Here is a 25215-nt window from a genome sequence, read left to right on the forward strand (position 1 = left end):
TGATGTGAGGTGAGGAGGGGTCTGACAGTGCCGACCTAAGATTTCTCTGTACATGTTAGAAATTGGAGCATCAGGAAGAGGTCAGTATTTACACTTTCTTGCGTTTACTTTTGGAGTTTCTATTGCTTAATAACTTAGCTTTTCTTCTGTATGTGATTGAAACAAGAGGATCAGGGCGAGTTAATATTTGCAATTTGTACATTTTGTAATCGTCATAAGCTTGGATAATAATTTTTAGTGATGACACCCACAAAAAACAACCAATTCCTGCCTCTTCCATCTCATTAACGGATAGATTCAGATATCGACGTAATGTGCAGATAGATAAATATGAATAGATGGCTTAGACACACACACACACACACACACACACACACACACACACACACACACACACACACACACACACACACACACACACACACAACACACACCCCCACACACAAACACACGTACCCAACCCACACACAAAATGACACGTACCCCCCCCACACTCAAACACACATACCCCCCATACACACACGCACGTACCCCCCCCACACACACACACACAAACACGTACTTCCCACAAACACAAACACACGTACCCCCCACACACAAATAGAACAAGAAGAAATCACAATTTGAAGATAAGTGGTAAAAGATTATCGTCGCACGAAGCTAAACACTTCTTCAATCGAGTTGTTAATGTTTGGAACTCTCTTCCCTGTGATGTCGTTGATAGTACAACAGTTACGGCCTTCAAGAATAGATTAGACAAGTATTTTGAATCCAACCAGCAACTAAGATATTACTCATTGTCGTAATAACGTTAAGTTTTTTCGAATACTGGTGTCTTTGTCCGCTTTAATCGCCCGGTTAGTGGTAGCAGTAATGGTAGTTCTTTCCTCTTTCCTACATAAATTCCATGCAGTTTTTCCATGCTGCATGGTTCTTTTTCCTTTCCTGCCAGCTTTGGCTGGAGGGATGGGGGGGTGGGGAGGAGCCTTCACCCTTGCCTTCCTTCATCTTCCACCTTTGATTAGATAGTTAGTGTAGCTTGTCACAAACAGCCTCGTAAGGACCAGCAGTTCTGCTGTTGTTTGTTCTTACTTTGTGTTACTTTGTGTTCCTCCTCCTCCTTTTTCTCCCTCTCGCTAGCTCCCCTTTCTTGACCTCTACCTCGTCGTCTTTTTCCCTTGCTATCTTATCCTCCTCCTCCTCCTCCTCCTCACGCGTGGGGTCAGTGAAATGGGTATGCCTGGGAAAGGTAAACTGCGTGTCACAATCGGTCCTTTGTCGCCGGCTGAGGGGGTCTGCTGTCACCTGCGCGGGGTCACGGGCCAAGGGGACGATAGTTTTATGCGTGTGTGTGTGGGGGGTGGGGGTGGGGGGGGAGGTGTTAGTGGTTGAATGTAGGGAAGTAAGCCAGCCATGTATTAGCACGGGTATGAAGGGGTATACAGTAAGGTTAGGTTAGGAAGGTTAGGTTAGGTTAGGTGCGGTTTTTATGGTTGAGGGAAGATTGTGTGCTGATAGCGGAAACAGTAACAGGAAGAGGCAGGCAGATGTAGAAAAAGTCACCCAACCAGCCAGGTATTAGTATGGGTGTGAAGGGAGTTTACAGGAAGGTTAGGATAGGTTAGGTGTGGGTTTTATGGGGGAGGGAAGATTTGTGCTTTTTAGCGGAAAGAGTAACATTAGGGGAGGCAGGCAGAGGTAGAAGGAGTCACCTAACCAGCCAGGTATTAGCACAGGTGTGAAGGGGATATACAGGAAGGTTAGGTTAGGTTAGGTGTGGGTTTTATGGGGGAGCGTAGATTGTGTGCTGATAGCGGAGACAGTAGCAGGAGGGGAGGCAGGCAGAGGTAGAAGAGTCACCCAACCAGTCAGGTATTAGTACAGGTGTGAATGGGGTTTAAGGGCAATATTCTTAAACGTAAAAGAACATAAGAACGTCAGGAGTCTGCAAGAGGCCGGTTGGTTTATACAAGGCAGCTCCTGTAAGTCTAATCCCACCTTACCTCACTATCCATGTTAGATCGTTAAGTGGTTTGTTTGTTTGTTTGTTAATGGGTAGTCAAACAGCTGTATTACCGTCAGTTAGGTAGGTTAGTTAAATAGATAGTTTGATAGTTAGTTAAGCAGTTAGAGTCAGTTAGTTAATTTTACTATATTCTGTATTTATTTATTTATTTATTTATATTATTATTTTTTTTTCTTTTTCCTTTTTTTTTTCTTTTCTTTTTTCTATTTGTTTTCTTTTTCTTTTCTTTTTCTTTCTTTTTTCCTTTGTGTTTTCTCGGTGTTGGTTTTCTTTTTTGATGTTCTTTTTTGGTGTTCTTTTTTCCTATCATCCTTTTGTCGATGTTCGTTGGTCTGGGTGAGCCGCTTTCCTCCCAGAAGAGACCCACCCATAATTTTGGAGATGTTGTTAGGGCCAAAAGGTGGATGATGTTTGTTTTATTTCATTTTTTCGATGTCGTGTTTTTCGTTCTTTTTATTGCTTTAGTTTTCCTTTTCGATGTTTTCCTGTTCTTTTTCTTTTACTTCTTATTGATGCTTTTTGATGTTCTTTTTTCCTATCATCCTCTTGTTGATGTTCCTTGGTCTGGATGAGCCGCTTTCCTCCCAGAAGAGACCCATCCATAATTTTGGTGATGTTGTTTGGGACCGAAAGGTGGATGATGCTTCTTTGTATTTCTCTTTTCTTGATGTTGTTCATTTATTTCTGTTGCTTTTCTTTTTCGATGTTTTTTCTGATCTTTTTCCATTTTTTTTGGTGTTCTTTTCTATATCATCCCTTGTTGATGTTCTTTGGTCTGGGTGAGCCGCTTTCTCCCCAGAAGAGACCCACCCATAATTTTGGTGATGTTAGTCAGGGCCGGAAGGTGGATGATGTTTGTTATATTTTTCTTTCCTTGATGTGTTTTTCTTTGTTTTTTTATTTCATTTATTCATATCATCCTTTGGTTGATGTTCTTTGGTCTGGATGAGCCGCTTTCTCCCCAGAAGAGACCCATCCATAATTTTGGCGATGTTAGGGCCTAAAGGTGGATGATCTTTTTGTTTCTTGATGTTTCGTTTCTGTATTTTCCATTTTTCTGGTGTTCCTTTTTATTTTCCTTTTCTTTGGTGTTCCCATCGCGTGGATTGTCTACGACAGTATAACGAGCACCACAAACCCGGGTTTGTTTAGAGTTTGCTCTCCTAGGCAGATTGCCTACCACGGCTGACGACCTCCACCTGCCCGGGTTTATTGTTCGGAGTGTGCTCTCCTAGGCAGATTGCCTACCACGGCTGACGACCTCCACCTGGCCGGGTTTATTGTTCGGAGTTTGCTCTCCTAGGCAGATTGCCTACCACGACTGACGACCTCCACCTGGCCGGGTTTATTGTTCAGGTTTGCTCTCCTAGGCAGATTGCCTACCACGGCTGACGACCTCCACCTGGCCGGGTTTATTGTTCGGAGTTTGCTCTCCTAGGCAGATTGCCTACCACGGCTGACGACCACCACCTGGCCGGGTTTATTGTTCGGAGTTTGCTCTCCTAGGCAGATTGCCTACCACGGCTGACGACCTCCACCTGGCCGGGTTTATTGTTCGGAGTTTGCTCTCCTAGGTGAACTGCCTACCACGGCTGACGACCTCCACCTGGCCGGGTTTATTGTTCGGAGTTTGCTCTCCTAGGTGAACTGCCTACCACGGCTGACGACCTCCACCTGCCCGGGTTTATTGTTCGGAGTTTGCTCTCCTAGGTGAACTGCCTACCACGGCTGACGACCTCCACCTGGCCGGGTTTATTGTTCGGAGTTTGCTCTCCTAGGTAAAATGCTCACGCTAACGAGCTCCACCTGCCCGGGTTTGTTGTTCGGAGTTTGCTCTCCTAGGTGAATTGCCTACCACGGCTAACGAGCCCCACCTGCCCGGGTTTGTTTAGAGTTTCCTCTCCTAGGTGAACTGCCTACCACGGCTAACGACCTCCACCTGCCCGGGTTTGTTTAGAGTTTGCTCTCCTAGGTGAATTGCCAACCACGGCTAACGACCTCCACCTGCCCGGGTTTGTTGTTCGGAGTTTGCTCTCCTAGGTGAATTGCCTACCACGGCTAACGAGCCCCACCTGCCCGGGTTTGTTTAGAGTTTCCTCTCCTAGGTGAACTGCCTACCACGGCTAACGACCTCCACCTGCCCGGGTTTGTTTAGAGTTTGCTCTCCTAGGTGAACTGCCTACCAAATCTAACGAGCCCCACCTGCCCGGGTTTGTTTAGAGTTTGCTCTCCTAGGTGAACTGCCTACCACGGCTAACGACCTCCACCTGCCCGGGTTTGTTTAGAGTTTGCTCTCCTAGGTGAATTGCCAACCACGGCTAACGACCTCCACCTGCCCGGGTTTGTTTAGAGTTTGCTCTCCTAGGTGAATTGCCTCCCACGGCTAACGACCTCCACCTGCCCGGGTTTGTTTAGAGTTTGCTCTCCTAGGTGAATTGCCTACCACGGCTAACGACCTCCACCTGCCCGGGTTTATTGTTCGGGGTTTGCTCTCCTAGGTGAACTGCCTACCACGGCTAACGAGCCTCACCTGCCCGGGTTTGTTTAGAGTTTGCTCTCCTAGGTGAATTGCCTCCCACGGCTAACGACCTCCACCTGCCCGGGTTTGTATAGAGTTTGCTCTCCTAGGTGAATTGCCTCCCACGGCTAACGAGCCTCACCTGCTCGGGTTTGTTTAGAGTTTGCTCTCCTAGGCAGATTGCCTACCACGGCTAACGAGCTCCACCTGCCCGGGTTTATTGTTCGGAGTTTGCTCTCCTAGGCAGACTGCCTACCACGGCTAACGAGCTCCACCTGCCCGGGTTTGTAACCGGAAGATCTCCGGCACCTCCGTCGGGGCCCCGAGGGACGCCGAGGAGCCCTGCCTGGAGCCCTCCAGTCCTGCCATGCTCGCCAGGGAGACCTTGGGCTCGCTGGCGCTCCACACCCCCGCCGAGGTGAGGATGCAAGAACTCGCTTCTTAAAACTACCAGACTGGATTATAAAATTAATGATAATTACTGTGAAGGCGCCGGTCACCGCGTTTATCGGTTCAGGGATGGAAGACCGACGGGCCTGGGAAACGCGCACAAGCATCCAAAGGAATCCTCGCGACGGCTTGCGACGCAGCATCCGTTTCCCTTTTCTTTCTCATTCCATTTTTTTCTTTTTTATTATATTTTCCTTCTTTAATTGATTGATTGATTGATTGATTTTACTTGGTAGGAATCTGCTCACCAATTAACATCATTCAGGTATACATTGCACCCACACACCTGCGGAGAGAAAACACCAGTGAGAGGGCTGACGCTCACGAGGACGGCCCGCTAGAGTTTCTTAACATTCGCATCGGGGCCCACTTCTCTTAAGTCGTCTGTCTCTTTATTTTTCTCTTCTCTACATTATTCTATTTCTCCCTTTCTTTCATCCTTGCTCTCCATCTATGAATTTATTTTTCTCTCTCTCTCTCTCTCTCTCTCTCTCTCTCTCTCTCTCTCTCTCTCTCTCTCTCTCTCTCTCTCTCTCTCTCTCTCTCTCTCTCTCTCTCTCTCTCTCTCTCTCTCTCTCTCTCTCTTTCTCTCTCTCTCACACACACACACACACACACACAGCTTTCGTAGGCGTTGTGGGTATTGCCAGGGGTAGTTTAATGACCCTGGTGGTAGTCTGACCTCCTATCTGTACTATGGACCTAAAAAAAACAATCATGAGAATCCGACTGATCTCCTTTGACCCCTGTGAAAAAAGTTGGTATGAGAGACAGAAGCGTCTGAGAATACCGGCCTAGGAGTTGTCATGTATAAGTCGAGTGTCCTCTTGTTGGGTTAAGGATATGCACTGTTAGTTATTTGTTCATTTATTGGCATCACAGGAGGCGGCTCAAAGACAAAACAAAACACACTCACTGAAAAAACACCAACCACGTCTCCCACAATCAGAAAACACTCACCATCATGTTGTTGTTTTTTCTCTCTCATTTATATATTTATTTTCGCATCATAGAAGGCAAACATTAACACACAGCACACACACAAAAACATAACCACTTCTCACACTATCAGAAAACACTCACCATAATATGCTTTTTCTATTTTTTTCTCTCCCATTTATCTGTTTATTTTCGCAACATAGGAAGCAGCTCAAAGATAAAACAATACCACACAAAAAAGTCTGTAAACCACTTCTCCTAACACAAACAAACGAAAAAACTAGCTTCCATCAAGTGCTTTTTCTCTTTTTTCTTTTCTTTCGTTGATTTTTCACATCACAGGAGTTTCATTTGATGTTGATGAAAGTTCAGCATGCAGCTTTTTTTTATTTATATTGCCATTGTGCGGAACTTATTATATGAGTATGTCGGAAAAAATGACTGAACGGGTAAATGTTTTGAAAGAGATGGGGAAGCAAAATGGGGATCAATCCTTATGAGAAGAAAGTTTTATCTACGAATTATTGGGTCTGGATTAAAGTCTTCCTCCACCTCTTCCGCTGCTTCCTCCTCTTCCTCCTTTTCTTCCTCCACTTACAAACGTGCTGTATGTTTACGAAAGTGCGTCACCTCCTCTGGCGACGGCCGCGGCGACGCTGCAGTCGCCGCAGCCGTGAAATATCTCGCAGAGGGTTTAGGGTCGGGGAGCATAGTTAAATTACTCCAACCGAACTTTACGACCTACTAACGGGGGGTCCGCGCCCCCCTCGACCGCCCCTTCTAACCAGCCCCCCATTGACCTCCCCCCCACATGTATATGTGACTTATTTCAGTGACGAGGTATTTCTCGCAACAGCGGCTGCAGCATCGCCGCGGCCGCCGCCAGAGGAGGCGACACGCTTTCGTAAACATTATCCCCTATTTTCAGGAGTAAAAAAAGAGGCCTTGAATTGGATTTTCAAAGCGTTTCCGTGACTGTTGAAGGTTTCTAGAAAAGATATATGAAGAGATACTGATGTTTCATAAAGTAGGTAATGAGATACTGGCACGGACTTAAAACGAATCTTAACCCATTTCGGCGCCCGAGCTCACATATTTGACACGGTTTTCGTATGAGTTTTCGGTATTTCCAGGAGTATTTTAATGGTTCTAGTAGTAGTTTGATTCTTCTTCTGTACCATGAACCTGAAAACACTCTCTTGAGAACCCAATTGATCCCCTTTTTGGCCTTTGGAAATAGTTGGTGTGAGAGGCGGAAGTGTCTGCCAATACTAACCAAGGAGTCTGCAAGAGGCCGGTGGGCGTATACAAGGCAGCTCCCGTGAACCTGACCCCACCTAACGTCACTATTCACTCTGATCTTCATAATCTTCACCCATTTCTAGTCCACTGCAGCATATAGGCCTTTCCCAACGTCCTCCACCTCTCCTAACCCCACCTAACCTAATTTAACCCCTCTCGGATCTTCATTATCTTCACCCATTTCCAGTCAACTGCAGCATAGAGACCTTTCCCAACGTCATCCACCTATTCTAACCCCACCTAACCTAACCTAACCCCACTCTGGTCCTCATAATCCTCAGTCATGACTAGTCCACTGCAGCATAGAGCCCTTTCCCAACGTCCTCCACCCCTCTCTGTTTGATATATTACTCCATCGTGCTTTGGCAAGTACTCTTAACTAATATAATCTTCATCTTCAGCCATTGCTAGTCCACTGCAGAACAAAGGCCTTTCCCAACGTCCTCCACCTTTCCCTGATATTATACTCCATCATGCTTTGGCAAATACTCAAACTGCATCTAATCTTCATCTTAAGGCCTTGTTAGTCCAATACAAAACAAAGGCCTTTCCCAACGTCCTTCACCTTTCCGTGATATTATACTCCATCGTGGTTTGGCAAATACTCAAACTTCATCTAATCTTCATCTTAAGGCCTTGTTAGTCCAATACAAAACAAAGGCCTTTCCCAACGTCCTTCACCTTTCTATGTTAGGTGTTAGACCTCTTCATCCTGCTCTGGCAAATGCTCTAACTTTAGGGACTGACACTGTACACTTCATATCGTCAGTCTATGGCGGAACAGAGGTCTTTCGCAATGGTCCATCTCTATTCCTTCACCTTTCTCTGTTTGATGTTAGATTACGCCATCCTGCTCCGGCAAATGCTCTAACTTAAGTGACTGCAATACTCTAATATTCATCATCGTAAGTTATTACTAGTCTATTAAAAAGGCCTTTCCCAGTTGTCTGTTCCTCTACCTTTCTCTGTTTGATGTTAGTGTACTCCATCCTGCTCCGGCCAGTGATCTAATGTAATCTCTCCACCTGCTCGCCCTCTGCCCGCCCTGACGTGTACATGTTCTGGGTCGTCACTGTTGCGTTGGCTGTCCTCCTGATGTCAGTTCTCCGCGTGCTGTGTCCCGCCGAGTCCATTTCTCGTTCTTGTTTGTTGTTAGATTATCTTTATTTTTTGTTGTTACCTAACCGATGATGCTCTCTCTGTCTGTCTGCCTGTCCGACTCTCTCTCTCTCTCTCTCTCTCTCTCTCTCTCTCTCTCTCTCTCTCTCTCTCTCTCTCTCTCTCTCTCTCTCTCTCTCTCTCTCTCTCTCTCTCTCTCTCTCTCTCTCTCTCTCTCTCTCTCTCTCTCTCTCTCTCTCTCTCTCTCTCTCTCTCTCTCTCTCTCTCTCTCTCTATATATATATATATATATATATATCTATATATATATATATATATATATATATATATATATATATATATATATATATATATTTTGCCTATAGCGCCGGTAGGCCATTCTTTAGGGGCCTGATGGTTGGCCCGAGCCCGTTAAGGCTCAGATAGTTATTTATAATGGCGCCACAATTCTTGCCTCATGCTGCTCCCCGGAACTCATTCTTGATTTCACTTGGGAAGCTTCTTCGAGAGTTCAGGTTGATAGGTGATCTTCAGGACAGCATGTGAGTAGTCTTAGACCACTTGGCGGTGACTGAAAAATCCTAGGTGGTAGCGGCGGATTCGAACACGCATCATCCAATACGCGGCGAATGAGGGGTCGACCCGCTAATCACTCAGCCACAGCTTTCCCAAAATAAATAAATATATATATATATATATATATATATATATATATATATATATATATATATATATATATATATATATATATATATATATATATATATATATATATATATATATATATATATATATATATATATATATATATATATATATATATATATATATATATAAACAGGGGGCGGTGGCTGAATGACTAGCGTGCCGACCCACCAATCCGCGCGTTGTCCTGGGATTTTCAGTAGCTGCCGAGTGACCTCAGACTACCCACATGCTGTCCTGAAGCTCACCTATCAACCCAGACTCAAGAAAATGTCCAGCGCACGTGAAATCAAGAATGAACTTCGGGGGCACCATGACCCAATGATAATGACCCCACTATAAACATATATATATATATATATATATATATATATATATATATATATATATAGATTTATATATATATATATATATATATTATTTATTTTTTTATATTTTTTTTTTACGACAAAGGAGGCAGCTCAAGGGCACAAAAAACAATAATAAAAGAAATGCCCGCTAATCGCTGCTCCCATAAAAGAATCAGAAGAGGTGGCCAAAAGCAAGGTCAGACTCGGGAGGAGAGATGTCCTGATACCCTCCTTTTGAAAGAGTTCAAGTCGTAGGCAGGAGGAAATACAGATAAAGGAAGATTGTTCCAGAGTTTACCAGCGTGAGGGATGAAAGAGTGATGATGCTGGTTAACTCTTGCATAAGAGGTTTGGACAGTATAGGGATGAGCATGAGTAGAAAGTCGTGTGCAGCGGGGCCGCGGGAGGGGGGGAGGCATGCAGTTAGCAAGTTCAGAAGAGCAGTCAGCGTGGAAATATCGATAGAAGATAGAAAGAGAGGCAACATCGCGGCGGAATTTAAGAGATAGAAGAATATCAGTAGGAGGAGGAGAGTTGATGAGACGAAGAGCCTTAGCCTCCACTCTGTCCAGAGGAGCTGTGTGGGTGGAGCCCTCCCACACGTGAGATGCATACTCCATACGAGGGCGGACAAGGCCCCTGTATATGAATAGCAACTGCGCGGGGGAGAAGAACTGGCGGAGACGATACAGAACGCCCAACATCGAGGAAGCTGATTTAGCGAGAGAGTAGATATGAAGTTTCCAGTTAAGATTTTGAGTTAAGGATAGACTGAGGATGTTTAGTGTTGAAGAAGGTGACAGCTGAGTGTTGTCGAAGAATAGGGGATAGGTGTTTAGAAGATTGTGTCGAGATGATAGGTGGAGAAATTGAATTTTTGAGGTATTGAAGGACACAAAGTTCCTTCTGCCATAATGATAGCAAGGTCTGAGGCTAAGCATTCAGCCTCCAGTCTGGAGTCGTGTACTTCCTGTTGGGATGGCCTTCTATCGAAAGAAGTTGAATAATGCAGAGTGGAGTCGTCGGCGTATGAGTGGACAGGACAGTTTGTTATGGAAAGAAGATCATTGATGAATAACAGGAGGAGGGTGGGTGATAGGACAGAGCCCTGTGGAACACCACTGTTTAGGGGAAGAACAGTGACCGTGTACCACCGCAGAGATGGAACGGACGAAAAGGAAACTGGAGATAAAAGAGCAGAGAGAGAGATAGAATCCGAAAGAGGGCAGTTTAGAGAGCAAAGAGTGGTGCCATACTCTTTCGAAGGCTTTCGATATGTCTAGCTCAACTGAGAAAGTTTCACCGAAACGGCTAAGAGAGGATGACCAAGAGTCGGTTAAGAGAACAAGAAGATCGCACGTAGAACGCCCCATGCGGAACCCATACTGGCGATCAGATATAAGGTTTAAGCGAATAGTTCAGCCGTAGCCACAGATGAGACGGCAGTGCTGCCGTCAAGATTAAGGAGAGGAGGGAAAGAGGAAGAAGTGAAATTGGAGGAGATATTTTTTTGCTAGATGCAAGAAGTCACAGGCCGAATTAGAAGAAGCAAGGTATTGCCATTTTCTATCGATAAAAACAGTTTTGGTAAGTCGGAGAATAGATTTGGCACGATTCCGGGCTGAAATGTAAAGGTCAAAGCAAGCGGGAGTTTGAAGGCTCTGGTACCTTTTGTGAGCTGCCTCTCTATCATTGACAGCACGTGAACAAGCATGATTAAACCAAGGCTTTTTAGCATGAGGAGTAGAGAAAAAACGTGGAATGTATGCCTCCATTCCAGAGACAATCACCTCTGTGATGTGCAGGGAACACACATTGGGGTCTCTTTCCTGGAAGCAGTAATCATTCCACGGAAAATCGGAAAAGTATGTCCTCAGGTCATCCCAACGAGCTAAAGCAAAATGCCAAAAGCATCGCCTCTTCGGTGGGTCCAGAGGATGTACAGGAGTGATAGGACAGGATACATAAATAAGGTCATGATCGGAGGATCCCAGCGGGGAGAACAGTTTGACAGAGTAAGGAAAAGGATTAGAGGTAAGAAAGAGGTCTAGAATGTTGGGCCTGTCTCCAAGACGGTCGGAAATACGAGTAGGGTGCTGAACCAACTGCTCTAGGTCGCTGAGGAGAGCAAAGTTGTAGGCTTGTTAACCAGGCTAGTCAGTGAAAGAGGATGAAAGCCAAAGCTGGTGGTGAACATTGAAATCTCCCAAGATGGAGATTGCAGCGAAGGGAGAGTGAGTCAAGATGTGGTCCACTTTAGAGTTCAAATAGTCAAAGAATTTTACATAGTTAGTAGAGTTAGGTGAGAGATAAACAACACATATGTATATAATAATAGAATGACAATGAAGTTTTAGCCAGATGGTGGATGTGCATATATATATATATATATATATATATATATATATATATATATATATATATATATATATACATATATATATATATATATATATATATATATATATATATATATATATATATATATATATATATATATATATATATATATATATATATATATATATATATATATATATATATATATATATATATATATATATATATATATATATATATATATATATATATATATATATATATATATATATATATATATACATATATATGTATATATATATATATATATATATATATATATATATATATATCAGTTCTCTTCCTCTTACTGATAGTCTTCTACCTCTTAATTTCCGCCGCCATGTTGCCTCTCTTTCTATCTTCTATCGATATTTTCAAGGTGACCGCTCTTCTGAACTTGCTAACTGCATGCTTCCCCCACCCCCCCCCCCGCGGCCCGGCTGCACGCGACTTTCTACTCATCCTCATCCCTATACTGTCCAAACACCTTATGCAAAAGTTAACCAGCATCTTCACTCTTTCACCCCTCACGCTGGTAAACTCTGGAACAATCTTCCTTCTTCTGTATTTCCTCCTGCCTACAACTTTAACTCTTTCAGGAGAAGGGTATCTGGACACCTCTCCTTCCGAAATTGACCTCTCTTTCGGCCACCTCTTTGGATTCTTTTTGTAAGCAGCGAGAAGCGAGTTTTTTTTTACTATTGTTCACTTTTTTGTGTGCCCTTGAGCTGTTTCCTTTGTTGCAAAAAAAAAAAAAATATATATATATATATATATATATATATATATATATATATATATATATATATATATATATATATATATATATATATATATATATATATATATATATATATATATATATATATATATATATATATATATATATATATATATATATATATATATATATATATATATATATATATATATATATATATATATATATATATATATATATATATATATATATATATATATATATATATATATATATATATATATATATATATATATATATATATATATATATATATATCTATATATATATATATATATATATATATATATATATATATATATATATATATATATATATATATATCTATATATATATCTATCTCTCTCTCTCTCTCTCTCTCTCTCTCTCTCTCTCTCTCTCTCTCTCTCTCTCTCTCTCTCTCTCTCTCTCTCTCTCTCTCTCTCTCTCTCTCTCTCTGCTGGTGTGCTTGTTCATGCAGGTGTGCTGCAGGGTGAGTGTGTGCTCCGTGTGTACCTGTCACTATCACTTCATACCCATATTATAACGTCGTCTTCTTTCCACAGCGAAGTCGAGAGATGACGGCGGAAGCGAGGCGGTGGAGTAGGAGGGAGCGCCCCCTTCCCTGGCGCGGAATAACCAGAGTCCTGCAAGTCGGCTACCCAAGGCCCTACCGTGGGTCCACTCCCTCCCCCGCTACCCGTATACCTCCTTCCTCACGACGTCCTCCAGCATTACTACTACTGGTGCTACCGAGACGAAGGCATCTGCTACCGCTCCTGCTGCTGATGCTCCCGATGGCACTGCTGTTTCCTCCGAGTCCTTTTCCTCGTTTGGTCTTCCTGAGTTTTCCACCGTCTCCATGACCCCGTACTGGCCCTCCAAATACCCCTTGTGCCCCTTCCGGCCGCCTACACTCACCGACGACCTTGACCCACTTATTCATCCCTCCAGCCTCCTCCAGACACCCCCATCCAGCCTCGCTCTGTCCTCCCCCTCCCTGCATGGCTCGGTACACACGCTGCCTGCCGGGGTCGCTGCAGGGCCGTCTACCATGACCCGTAGCTCTTCCATGACCTCGGTGAAGTCCTTCAGATCGCTTCTTGGACCAGGTTCCCCGACCACATGCAGGCGTCCGTGGATCTCGTGCAGCAGGCCAGGACCAGGGCGTGGGTGCGTTCCGATTCGGCCCGTGAGCTGCCTCGGCTGTGTGGAGGGCCTGAGGGTGCTGGACCAGTGGGTGAGTAAGACTGCTGCTTTGTTGACTTAAGTGTATAAACTTCATTTAATGGTCCATAAGATATACGTATATAGAAGCTTTACAAGAAGTTACGTGCTCATCTAACAAGATAATGAGACAGAAACATCATTAACACACACTTTCTCGTTTCACTATATCTCTTGGGGTGTTCATTTAGTGAAAGTGAATACATCGTCTATTTCAACAAATTCAATAATCAAGTAACATTATAGCAACTTTTGACTTGGCTGCTTGTTAAATAAGAACCATTGTAGAAGTTTATGTATATACTATTTGTCCCAAACATTACTTTCTATAACATTATTTTTCTTTGTTATATCTCAGCTTACAGAGGTACAGAACGAAAACAAGGGACAGGATTTGACCGTTGAAAACAAACACAGGTGAGCTCGTTGAGAATGGAAAACATATGAGTCAAATGATGAATGACTATTTCCTCTCAGTTTTCACGCAGGAAGATCTAACAACCATTCCAGAGAGAGTTCAGGTTTATGAGGGCGAAGAGAACGACAAGTTGAGGGATGTGATCATCACTAGGCAAGTAGTCCAGGATGAGATTGGTAGGTTGAAGAAAACAAATCGCCGGGGCAGGACAAAGTATTCCACGGATTCTGAAAGAGTGCAAGGAGGTCCTCAGTGGTCCAGTTACCAATATCTTTAATATGTCGGTAAATTCTGGGTATGTGCCCAATCAATGGAATTTACATTTACATTTACATTTACATCAGTTGTAGAAAAGATGTTGGAGTCATTTATATCCAGGAGCATTCGGACCATCTAGAAATATATAATTTAATTCATGATTCACAGCATGGGTTCCCAAAGGGAAGGTCTTGCCTTACTAACCTGTTGTCCTTCTACACTAAAGTAATCGAGGCGGTTGACAGAGATGAAAACTGTGACATATTATATTTAGATTTCAATAAACCGTTCGACAAAGTTCCTCATCACCGGCTGTTACTAAAATTACAGGCTCACGGCGTAGATGGGAAAGTTTTGAACTGGATCAGGGCGTGGCTTAGTGGTAGGTAGCAGAGAGTGTAAATCAATGGTAAAAATTCTGAATGGGGCAGTGTTACGAGTGGAGTCCCTCAAGGGTCGGTGATGGGTCCTCTGCTTTTTATTATTTACATCAATGACTTGGACACAGGAATTAGTAGTGATGTCAGTAAGTTCGCATATGATACCAAGATCGGTAGAGTAATCCAATCAGACAGGGACGCTACCGTTCTCCAGGATGAGCTTGACAGACTATATCATTGGACGGGGAAATGGCAGATGGAATTCAATGTCGGTAGTGTAGGTAGGAATAATCCCTCACACAATTACTCCTTAAATGACACTCCTCTAAGCTGGTCTGGGCGTGAGAGAGACTTAGGAGTACTAGTGAGCGCTGAGTGAGGGCTCAATGCATTCAGGCTAAAAATCGGGCAAACAGAGTACTTGGTTTCATCTCAAGGAGCGTAAGCAATAGGAGCGCTGAAGTCATCCTCAAACTTTACTTAGCATTAGTTAGACCTCATCTCGATTATGCAGTTCAGTTCTGGTCCCCCTACTATAGAATGGATATCAAGATGTTAGAATCTGTACAGAGGAGGATGCCAAAGATGATTCAGGGGGTGAGAAACTTGCCTTATGAAGATAGGCTGAAGCATTTAAATCTACACTCTCTAGAAAGGCGAAGGTTGCGAGGAGACTTGATCGAAGTCTATAAATGGATGAAGGGCTTTAATAAAAGGGATGTCAATAAGATTTTGATAGTAAAAGAGCCAGGTAGGAAGCGTAGCAATGGTTTTAAGTTAGACAAATTCAGATTCAACAAAGACATAGGCAAGAACTGGTTCACCAAAAGAGTGGTAGATGAATGGAACAGGCCTGGGAGCCATGTTGTGGGTGCCAATACCGTAGATACATTCAGGAAGAGGTTAGATAAAGCCATGGATGGTGAGGTAAGATGGGGTTGAGTGTACAGGAGCTGCCTTGTATAGGCCAACCGGCCTCTTACAGACTCCTTACGTTCTTATGTTCTTATATACTGTACCTACTCGTCATTAACTTATTTGTCATAGTCTATTTTTATTACTTTCCTTGTTCTATGATCTTATTACTTATTTAATGTATTGTTTAAGGATTGATCGGCTGGAGGTTAAATGAGTACTTATAAATATAGAGATGAGATAAGATAAGATAAGATAAAGTTATATGGAGATAGAGTTGCCAAGAAAATAGAACTGTAAGGAGATAAGATAAAATGTAGTTAAATGAAAAAATAAAAAGTAGATAAATTTGTAGGTATGGATATCTATATATATATATATATATATATATATATATATATATATATATATATATATATATATATATATATATATATTATATATATATATATATATATATATATATCTATATATATTTTTTTTTTACATTGCCTATTGCTAGGCTTCTTCCCGGTGGATCCTGATGGTCGGTCCAAGGCTTCATTCCGGTGGGTCCTGATGGTCGGCCCAGCCCGTTCTGGCGCAGGCGAGTGTTTATAGTGGCGCCATCTTGCATTGGCTCATGCTGCCCTCCCAGAGCTCATTTTTGATCCTTGAATCTAGAGTCCGGGTTGATAGGTGGTCTTCTGGACAGCATGTGGGTAGTTTTAAGCCACTCGGCGGCTGAAAAATCCCAGCTTGGTGGCACCGGGAACGATTCGAACTCGTCCTCCTGAACACGTTTTGACGACTCAGCCACCATATATATATATATATATATATATATATATATATATATATATATATATATATATATATATATATATATATATATATATATATATATATATATATATATATATATTTTTTTTTTTTTTACGTCTTGGCCAATTGCGCCGGTAGGTAGGGCCAGCAGGTTCTTCCCAGTAGATCCTGACAGTCGGTCCAAGGCAAGGTATGTCGTGCCTTCCATGTTTTATTGTGCTTAACGGTAAAAATATAGCTTGTTTTTATAGCTATTTATCATTGTGTTTGACTCGTGCCTGTTTTTACTGTTTACTGATGGAGCGGGAAAGAAAAATGGGCTTTGTAAATAAATAGTGGTACTTTTGTCATGGAGAAAGAGTGAAAAAATAAAAGTTTTGAAAAAAAAGCGATACTTATTCAGTTTTTGGATGGAAAAGGTTAGAAAAAAGGTAGCTGGAAAAAATGGAGTACCTATAGGGAGGTGGATGGGGGGCAAATGGAAGAGGAAGAAGGTGGTTGGAAGAAAGAGGAACGTGAATGGGGAGCAAGTGGGAGATGAGGAAGGTGAAGGAAAGGAAGAGGAATGGGGAGCAGGAGGAAGGGAAGGGAATGGGGAGCTGGAGGAAGGAAGTGAATGGGGAGCTGGAGGAAGGGAAGGGAATGGCGAGGTGGAGGAAGCGAAGGGAATGGGGAGCTGGAGGAAGGGAAGTGAATGGGGAGCTGGAGGAAGGGAAGGAATGGAGTGCTGGAGGAAGGAAGTGAATGGGGAGCTGGAGGATGGGAAGGGAATGGGGAGCTGGAGGAAGGGAAGGGAATGGGGAGCTGGAGGAAGGGAAGTGAATGGGGAGCTGGAGGAAGGGAAGTGAATGGAGAGCTGGAGGCCGGAAGTGTATGGGGAGCTGGTGGAAGGGAAGTGAATGGCGAGCTGGAGGAAGGGAAGTGAATGGGGAGCTGGAAGAAGGGAAGTGAAGGGAGAGCTGGAGGAAGGGAAGGAATGGGAGCTGGAGGAAGGAAGGAATGGGGAGCAGGAGGAAGGGAAGGAATGGAGTGCTGGAGGAAGGAAGTGAATGGGGAGCTGGAGGAAGGGAAGTGAATGGAGAGCTGGAGGAAGGGAAGTGAATGGAGAGCTGGAGGAAGGGAAGTGAATGGAGAGCTGGAGGAAGGGAAGTGAATGGAGAGCTGGAGGAAGGAAGTGAATGGGAGCTGGAGGAAGGGAAGTGAATGGGAGCTGGAGGAAGGGAAGGAATGGAGAGCTGGAGGAAGGGAAGTGAATGGAGAGCTGGAGGAAGGAAGGAATGGAGAGCTGGAGGAAGGGAAGTGAATGGGGAGCTGGAGGAAGGAAGGGAATGGAGAGCTGGAGGAAGGGAAGGAATGGAGAGCTGGAGGTAGGGAAGGAATGGAGAGCTGGAGGAAGGGAAGGGAATGGAGAGCTGGAGGAAGGAAAGGGAATGGAGAGCTGGAGGAAGGGAAGTGAATGGAGAGCTGGAGGAAGGGAAGGGAATGGAGAGCTGGAGGAAGGGAAGGGAATGGAGAGCTGGAGGAAGGGAAGGGAATGGAGAGCTGGAGGAAGGGAAGGGAATGGAGACCTGGAGTAAGGGAAGGGAATGGAGAGCTGGAGGAAGGGAAGGGAATGGGGAGCTGGAGGAAGGGAAGGGAATGGAGAGCTGGAGGAAGGGAAGGGAATGGAGAGCTGGAGGAAGGGAAGTGAATGGAGAGCTGGAGGAAGGGAAGGGAATGGAGAGCTGGAGGAAGGGAAGGGAATGGAGAGCTGGAGGAAGGGAAGTGAATGGAGAGCTGGAGGAAGGGAAGGCAACGGAGAGCTGGAGGAGGGGAAGTGAATGGAGAGCTGGAGGAAGGGAAGTGAATGGGGAGCTGGAGGAAGGGAAGTGAATGGAGAGCTGGAGGAAGGGAAGGGAATGGAGAGCTGGAGGAAGGAAGTGAATGGAGAGCTGGAGGAAGGGAAGGAATGGAGAGCTGGAGGAAGGAAGTGAATGGAGTGCTGGAGGTAAGGTAGTGAATTGCGATCTGGAGGATTGGAAGTGAATGGAGAGCTGGAGGAAGGGAAGTGAATGGAGAGCTGGAGGAAGGGAAGTGAATGGAGAGCTGGAGGAAGGGAAGTGAATGGGGAGCTGGAGGAAGGGAAGTGAATGGAGAGCTGGAGGAAGGGAAGTGAATGGAGAGCTGGAGGAAGGGAAGTGAATGGAGAGCTGGAGGTAGGGAAGTGGGAGGGGAGCTGGAGGAAGGGAAGTGAATGGAGAGCTGGAGGAAGGGAAGTGAATGGAGAGCTGGAGGAAGGGAAGGGAAGGGAGAGCTGGAGGAAGGGAAGTGAATGGAGAGCTGGAGGAAGGGAAGTGAATATAGAGCTGGAGGAAGGGAAGGGAATGGAGATCTGGAGGAAGGGAAGTGAATGGAGAGCTGGAGGAAGGGAAGTGAATGGAGAGCTGGAGGAAGGGAAGTGAATGGAGAGCTGGAGGAAGGGAAGGGAATGGGGAGCTGGAGGAAGGGAAGTGAATGGAGAGCTGGAGGAAGGGAAGGGAATGGGGAGCTGGAGGAAGGGAAGTGAATGGGGAGCTGGAGGAAGGGAAGTGAATGGGGAGCTGGAGGAAGGGAAGTGGAAAAAAGCGAATGGAAAGCAGGAGGGGGATGGAATTGGAAAAAGAAGTGGTTAGTGGTTCCTTGGTTAACGGTCTTGTAACTCTTTGGATGGAGAAGGTAAGAAGAAGAGGGAGTTGGAAATAATGGGGTACCTATTTTAACTTTATTGATGGAGAGGCAAAGAAAAACAGGAGCTTGAAAATAATTGTGCTACTTATTCCAACTTTTTGGATGGAGACGGTAAGAAAAAAAAGTTGAATGGAAAGAAAATATTGTGGTGCCCTATTTTAACATCTGATTGAGAGGTAAATATAAATTGGCCTGGTAAAAAAACATTGGGATACTTATTATTATTGGCGTCACAGACGCCGAACAACAGATTGTCCATCTTGTTGTTCTCTTCAAGTTGTTTTCCTATATAATAACGTCTTGGCCTCTGGCGTCGGTAGGCCTTCATAGTAGGGCCTGATGGTCGGCCCGTTGTGGCTCAGGCAAGTGTTTAAAGTGGCGCCATCTTTACTTTTCAGCATTTTCCATAGGAGTAAAAGAAAAATATAATATGAGATAAATATAGGGGAGACCGAATGAGAGGATGAGGAGGGATGTGATAATGAAGGTGGATGAAGTAAATGATGATAAGGTGAGAGAATGAGAGAAATAAATAAAAGAATAAAAAAATAGATAAATAAATAAACAAATAAAATAAATAAAACGAATACAGTGGACAAACTAGAACAGGGAAATCAAAACCAGTAAAAAAAACCCAGCATAACAATAGAATAGAGAGGAAGAATAGAATAGAACAGATGTAAAGAACAGTATAATAACAATAATAAAAGTTAGGAACAGGATACTGTTGTCAGGTGTGTGTGTGTGTGTGTGTGTGTGTGTGTGTGTGTGGTCATTAACAGTAAGGTCAGGGGAGGTAGGCAGAAAGGTGTGTGTATGAGGTTGGTTGGGTCAGGTAAGGTCAGGTGTTGTCAGGTATATCAGACCTTGAGAGGGAGATATAAGAATAGGGTAAGAGAGGAAGAAGGGATAAAGGGGAGGAGTAGGGGATTAAAAAAGAGAGTGAGGAAAGGAGAGCCGAAGAGAAAGAGGGAGAGGTAAAGGGGAAGAATGGGAAGGAGAGGAGAGGGAGGGAGTGATGTAGATAGGGGTGGATAAAGAGGAAGGGGATGAAGAGAGGGAGGTGGGTCATGGGAGTGGCTCATAACCGTTTTTGTCATTTTTAACGCAAAGTCCCGAGCAGTCACAGATAAGGTCATTGTAGCTTCTGGTGTCGAAGCGAGCAGACGAGACGCTGTCCTCCACATCCCCATACCTCTCCCGCCTTCCCTCCATCAGTAACGAGTTATACCTCCATCTCGAGTCCCTCAATCTCTCCACACCTACCATCAGTAAGCCTCGACCCATGTCCCTGCTGCCACTGAGTCCCCCAGTGCCTCGTCTGCGCCTCCCCCTTACTCCCTTTGCTCTAAGGTTCATTCCCCGAGCCTCTCCCTACCTCTCATATCACCCTCATCACCAGCACAGCCTTCCCCCAGCATCCACCCTTTGTCATCCGTCCAATTTTCCACCAGCATCCCTAAACACCCCATATCACCCGATCAACCTTTCCCCAGCATTCCCCAACACCCCATATCGCTCTCCCAGCCTTCCCCCAGCATCCCTCTCCACCCAAGAGATCCCTGCACCTATATATTCACCCTCGAGCACTTCTCCCAATGGAACCATGAGCCCCCAGCGGTCCTACAGGTTACTTCGCAGGCACCCTTCCCCAGCCAGGCCTCCCCCGTGCTGGAGAGGTTGCGGCAGGGGCTGGACACTGGACAAGACGTGTATTTCTGTAGATGAGGTTCCGAGGAGCCCACCGATGACGTGTGTTGGCAGCGAGGAGGGACTGAAGCGGCTGCAGAGCTTGGTGAGTAAGCTACAAGGAGACTAGGGTACTAATATAGTCTCCTTGGTAGGCTACGTGTTGGCTTTATTGAGGTTATTTACTTTATTTCAGGGCATTGTTGTGTTTCCTTATTATTTCACATCTTTTTATTTTATATTTAGTTTAGCTATTTCATGGTAGTTTTGTTCAGTTAGGTGATTTAGTGTTACGAACGTGTGTGTGTGTGTGTGTGTGTGTGTGTGTGTGTGTGTGTGTGTGTGTGTGTGGCCACGTTTCAAGTTTTAATTATTTATCTCACGGCATTACTGTTTACTTAGTTTTCGGTAATTATTTCACAGCATCCATATTTATTTTGGATCTACCGGTAGTTATCTCAGAGCTCTATTGTCTACCGGTACTTATTTTTAGCGGTTTATTTCACACCATAGCAGATACTCTTCTTTCCCTAACAATACTAATTCTACACATACTCTTGACTCGTGTTATTAATAGCATCTTTTTTCTAACTTCTAGGTGGAGGAAATGGAGGCACGCGGATACTCTTCTTTCCCTAACAGTACTAATTTTACACATAAACTCTTTACTCGTGTTTTTAATAGCATTTTTTTTCTTCCTTTTAGGTGGAGGAAATGGGGGGATGCGGTAGGCAGCCCGTGAGTCCCAGGGAGACGCTGGTGCCCATACTGGAAGAGGAGGCGGAGGCGGAGGAGGCGACGGAGGGGAAGAAGGCGAGGTGAGGCGAGGCGAACTGACTGGCTGGCTTATGCTCCGTTGACCTGGGCCCGAATTCACAAACAGACTCAATAACTACGAACTAACATAACTACGCACTATTGATTTAGCTACCGACGTTAGTGTCAGATTCACGAAGCAAACCTTAGATTGTAGTTAGAGGCGCGCTAAGTCAGCCAGGCCGCTGATTGGTTGATGACGTCATTGGCCTTGCAGCGAATCGCAAGCACGTTTACAGAGCCGTCAGCCAATCCTAGGGAGCCCTCCAGCTGCTGGTTCAAGAAACCCATTCTCTTTTCCCATTTTTCTTCCTTTCAAGGCAAACTGTACTAAATCGAAATCTACGAATTCAATTATTTCGTTGTTTGCTGCACATTTACGTCAAAGTAGCTCTGCTGTTCGATGTCTTGTTACCTACGAACATGCTTAAGATGAAGAAAAAGAAGATAAGGACGAGAATGAGGCAGGAAGAAAGCAAATAGAAATATGGGAAATATATCGAGGAAGACAGAACGAAGGACAGAAGGAGGAATAGGAAAATTAAGACTGTCTTGCCATATCTGCAGCCCAACTCATGGGATAGCTGTCACCCGACAAAGGTCCATGGTCCTCCACGGATGGGGGGTGTCGTGTCACGGGCAAAATATGCCCGGACATCCACATGCCTCTGTTACCTTAGCTCAAGCTCGTGTATGTGGGGTTCTTTTCGACTGATATGGCGTCTAGAACTAGCATGATCATCATTCTTTATTATGATGACAAAGACCATGTCAAAATTTGCCTTATTAAATAAGAAAGTACATAAAGTTCGGCAGCTTTTCCTCGTCGCCAAGACATCCTCCAGAGCAGCACTCCGACACCCATGATCGCACATTCATTTTTCTCAGAAAATAGGATACCAATCACATATACATCAATATATTTCCACAGGTGAATACTTAGGGCATGTTCACACCAAGTTGCGACACCTGAGATTCACTAATAATGACGGGAAGGAAAAATATAGGCCCCTGTCATCGATAAAATTGAGCCTCGGGCAGAATTGAGTCTGGGCATCTATATGCCTCGGATTTCTTCGCTATTATATATTGTAAGATCGTTTTGTTGACATGTATGGGTAAATTAACGCTTTCTTTATCTACATATAGTAGGAAAACGCAAAATTCTCCTAGTAAATCAGAAATTACATAAAGTTCGGCAACTTTTCCTCGTCACCAAGCCATCCTCCACGGCAAGAGGAGGGTGGTCTGTCAATCCCCTGGCCGGGTGTTGCCATACCGCCCACACTTATCATATACCTCTCCAAGGGTGCATATCTCATAATTTTATAAAGAAATGGACCTCCTCTACTCGCAGAGTTATATTTCGTTGAAAAACGCGATTTATAAGCATTTATACGTAAATCTGATAATATTGTTAGCGTTACCGTCAGCTCCGAGGCAGTAGTTATTTAACAACAAATTTAACGTCACACAGAGCGCGGTAAACGTTTGTAGATCCGCGCGGTAACCCGTGACGTCATCGATTAGTTGGTAGTTAGCTTTGTGAATCTCGATGTTCTCAAAACTACGCACTAAGGGCCCAAAACTACGAACTAAGCCTTTGTGGATCCGGGCCCTGAAGCGCTGGACACAAGACATCATCACAATAATTATTGCTGCCATTACGTGCAGTGCTGATGAATTCAAGGGTATATTTACTCACTGATATATATTCTCGCATAAATGCAGTCAACAACTCGCTTCAAGGTTACTCAACAACTGCGATTGATTTTTTTCGACAAACTGAGAGCTTTTCAAATGAAACTCAGAATTTGGCAAGAAAAAGTCCAAGCAGGTCGGTATGACATTTTTGAGAAAACGAGTGACAGCTTGTCATCTCTGCGTAGAGATGATGTGAATAAGGTCAGTGTTGTTATCGATGAGCACTTGGTTTTTCCCAGTGAAGAGTTGGACAACTATTTTCCTAATATCACAGACTTAGATTGTCAACTTATTCGAAATCCATTCAAGACGGACCCTAGATAACTTCCAGAAGACTTACAAGACAAATTCGTCGACTGTGTTAATGACAACTGCAAAGAAAAGTTTTGAGAGTTTGTCACTGACAAGATTTTGATCAACAATGGCGACTTCCTACCCTACTCTAGCAAATAAATGTGCTCGGAACCTCTTGATGTTTCCTTTACATACCGCTGTGAACAGGGTTCTCAACACTGTGCTTGATTAAAAACAAGTTACGGTCATGTCTAGGAGTCAGAAATGACATAAAGTGGCCCTTTCAAACACTGTACTGAGGATTAACTTTAGAGAAACTGTATTAACACAGTGAAAACATCCCAAAACACCACTGGTTATTCGACGTTTCAGCCCCGCACTGTGGACATGAAGGTGATGTACCCCCGCCCACACCCGTGACTGACGGAAAAGCATTTAATCAAACCCTTATGGCACATACGGTGCGTAAATACATTAAAGAAACTGTATTAACAACTGACTTCTGATCAGAAGGCCCGGGTTCGAATCCTGGCACTCAGTGTTGTTCATTTGGGAAGTTTATCACTGTGTTAATACAGTTTCTCTAATGTACTTACTCACCGTATGTGCCATAAGGGTTTGATTAACTGCGTTTCCGTCAGTCACGGGTGTGGGCGGGGTTACCTTCACCTTCATGTCCACAGTGCGGGGCTGGGGCGTCAGGTAATGGCCGCAGAAGTGGCCTCAGGCGCGGTAACCTTTTAGCCCATCGGTGGTCTGGTCGGTTTGCTGCCCTGACTTCTGATCAGAAGGCCCGGGTTCGAATCCTGGCACTCAGTGGTGATCATTTGGGAGGATTAACTTGTTAGTAGCAAAGAAACAAGCCCAACCATCTCACTGAATCAGCATATGTTTTTCTTGATAGTCTCACACAGTGACTATCAGTAAGTAACACTTGCTACAAATGAATAGTTCTTGATAGCACTTGCTCACCTTCAATCCTATTTGAAATATATATATATATATATATATATATATATATATATATATATATATATATATATATATATATATATATATATATATATATATATATATATATATATATATTTATATATATATTTTTTAGTTACATTTTGGTATATTTATTCTAGTCACACACAAGGACTTTCTTGTTGGTTAATAGTTACAAACAACTTGTAACAAACTTTAACAATCACCACTAAATCACAGTCACAGTCACCTTTTTAAATTCTATTTTATCCTTTTTTTCACGCTTGGGATGCTAGTCTATTAAAATTGAGCCTCTGTCAGATTTGATCTCCTGAGGGATGCAATCAGTATTGATAAATCCTAGAACCTCTTTCTTCTCAATTTCTGCAACATTCGCGGTCTTCGTTTTAATTTGCATTATGCGGAACACCATCTCTCTTCCTCTGAACCTCACTTTCTCCTCCGCACCGAAACACAGATT

The 25215-nt window shown here is 43.8% G+C and overlaps 3 long non-coding RNA genes across 12 annotated transcripts; 2 read left to right on the plus strand and 1 right to left on the minus strand.

Moving 5' to 3' along the window:
* Nucleotides 1-2908: 2908 nt before the first annotated feature.
* On the minus strand, nt 2909-4690 carry LOC126992100 (uncharacterized). Of its 7 annotated transcripts, none has more exons than XR_007746192.1 (4): nt 4557-4690; nt 4359-4423; nt 3695-4098; nt 2909-3355 (listed from the first exon to the last, which is right to left on the minus strand). It is a non-coding gene; the product is annotated as an uncharacterized LOC126992100 (long non-coding RNA). The 7 variants fall into 7 exon arrangements; XR_007746191.1 differs by having other exon boundaries at nt 4359-4417; nt 4483-4622; XR_007746195.1 differs by lacking the exon at nt 4557-4690 and adding an exon at nt 3497-3558 and having other exon boundaries at nt 2909-3361; nt 3763-4098; nt 4359-4526.
* Nucleotides 3206-4649, plus strand: LOC126992101 (uncharacterized). Of its 4 annotated transcripts, none has more exons than XR_007746198.1 (4): nt 3206-3315; nt 3383-3600; nt 3737-4196; nt 4525-4649. It is a non-coding gene; the product is annotated as an uncharacterized LOC126992101 (long non-coding RNA). The 4 variants fall into 4 exon arrangements; XR_007746199.1 differs by having other exon boundaries at nt 3737-4131; nt 4525-4645; XR_007746201.1 differs by having other exon boundaries at nt 3737-3933; nt 4525-4645.
* Nucleotides 4691-13507: 8817 nt separating the features above from the next.
* On the plus strand, nt 13508-21807 carry LOC126992102 (uncharacterized). The gene is made up of 3 exons (XR_007746202.1): nt 13508-13791; nt 14137-14195; nt 21654-21807. It is a non-coding gene; the product is annotated as an uncharacterized LOC126992102 (long non-coding RNA).
* Nucleotides 21808-25215: the final 3408 nt, after the last annotated feature.

The sequence above is a fragment of the Eriocheir sinensis genome, unplaced genomic scaffold (assembly GCF_024679095.1).
Source record: "Eriocheir sinensis breed Jianghai 21 unplaced genomic scaffold, ASM2467909v1 Scaffold4, whole genome shotgun sequence".
NCBI classification, from domain to species: Eukaryota; Metazoa; Arthropoda; class Malacostraca; order Decapoda; family Varunidae; genus Eriocheir; species Eriocheir sinensis.